Genomic DNA, 1,672 nt, shown 5'->3' on the forward strand with positions numbered 1-1,672 from the left:
GAGTCACAGCTGAGGGCAGAACGTCGGTCTGTGGCCTTTCTTCATCTTCCTTGCTCAAAGATGCCTGGAAAGCTGCAGTCAGCGGCTGAGTTTGGTTCCTCAAGCAGTCTCCTCACTTCTGCCTTGTGTTACTTGACTGCAGATGTGTAGTGTGGCTCTCATGAAGGAAATAAAAGGGGGCATCATTCAGTGTTTCAATGCTACTCTACAGAAGCGCCTCCTTGGATGGTCCCTTAGCATTCTCCACTCTCTGAGCTTCACCACACCTCATTTTATGGAGCTTTGCACCAATAGTGCTGCTTTCTTTCCATGTTTCCAAGCTTCTTGCGATATGTCACTATTTTATATACTAATATATACCTGTTATATTCTAGTTTAAACTATGTAATTAAATCTAGTCATATATACCTGCTCTAATCTATTTATTATACACCAGAAATTGCAGTGTTGGGTATATTAATGTGCCACAAGTATTTAGCAGAGAGAGGTGGTTTTTTGAGCAGTTTCAGATAATTTCATGAGCTGTCCTGTGAGTTTTATTTGCTGTTATTGGGTTTGATTTCCTTCTCTGTTGTAAAATGGTGAGGTTGGCTTGAACATAGTGGTGTTGGTTACTCTGCGAAGCAAGAAATTGTGCGAGACTATAAGATTAAATTTAGTCAGTTGTCAGTGCTCGTTAAAGGATCTTGTGCTGTAGTAGCTTCTGTAACAAGACACAGAAAATCAGTTCTGGAACCAAATGTTTTTATGACCTCTGAAGATATTTCCTAATTTCCTGTTCCTGTAAATATTGTCTAAATAGCTGGGATTTCCTCCAAATTCCATCAGATGGTGTAAAAAAAAAAAAGCTACCTTTGTAAAATTGGGTTCTCTTTGATCATCACATAGCATATGATATTTAAAATAACCATAATAACAGGCCTTTTGCATAATACAGCTCTTTTATTTTACAGGAACTTCAGCATGAGAACATTGTAGCTCTCTATGATGTCCAGGTAAAATACATTTTCATGCCTTTTTCTTAGTGAAAGTTTATTTATGGAGATACAATCCACGCACACGTATACTGAGTAGAAAATTGAGAATGTGTATTTTGTTGCTATAATGTGTTACAAAAAGAAATGCAGTTCCCTAGCAATGGCAGGGGAGTTCTCTCCTCTCCAGCACACTGTGTGCCGGTTTTGCGCTGGCTCTTTCTGACGGGCAGGATGCACGGTGGGATCGAAGCTGTGAGGAGTGCAGTTTGCTTCCGGGCAGCTGGGGTGAGCAGCAGCCCCAGAACCTCTGCAGAGGCTGTTCGCGTGGTTCAGGCCTGTCTCCAGGGAAGAAGCATCAGCTGCCTGGGCTGGGAGCTCCGCTGGTGACAGTAGCTCTTCCCCTGAATTCACCTTGTTTCCTTGGCTCTATAATTTAACTGGGAAGTGAGTGTTTGCGGGTAACGACTGAATACACCTGAAGGAAAATGTACTAGTAGGAGCTAATCTGAATGGATGAAGCAAGTGACATTAAGAAGCCAACATAACCTAAACTACTCTGTTGTAGAAGAGGAGCAGCATCTTTGAGATCTCTGTAACAAAGGAATGTGTTGTGTAGCCCTGCGTCACGGTGAGGAGCGACTGAAGGAGGCAGGAGACCGTGATCACATGTGTACGTGTTGCTGTTGCCAGTGTTC

General features: G+C 42.5%; 1 protein-coding gene across 1 annotated transcript in view; it reads left to right on the forward strand.

The window, feature by feature from the left end:
• The window catches only part of ULK2 (unc-51 like autophagy activating kinase 2), a gene marked incomplete at its 3' end in the record, with an annotated part of 30,913 nt that overhangs the window by 572 nt on the left and 28,669 nt on the right, over positions 1-1,672 (forward strand). The window contains exon 2 of the mRNA XM_010132460.1: positions 954-995. The remainder of the gene's footprint in view (positions 1-953; positions 996-1,672) is intronic.

This window comes from Buceros rhinoceros, unplaced genomic scaffold (assembly GCF_000710305.1).
Source record: "Buceros rhinoceros silvestris isolate BGI_N320 unplaced genomic scaffold, ASM71030v1 scaffold14683, whole genome shotgun sequence".
Lineage (NCBI taxonomy): Eukaryota > Metazoa > Chordata > Aves > Bucerotiformes > Bucerotidae > Buceros > Buceros rhinoceros.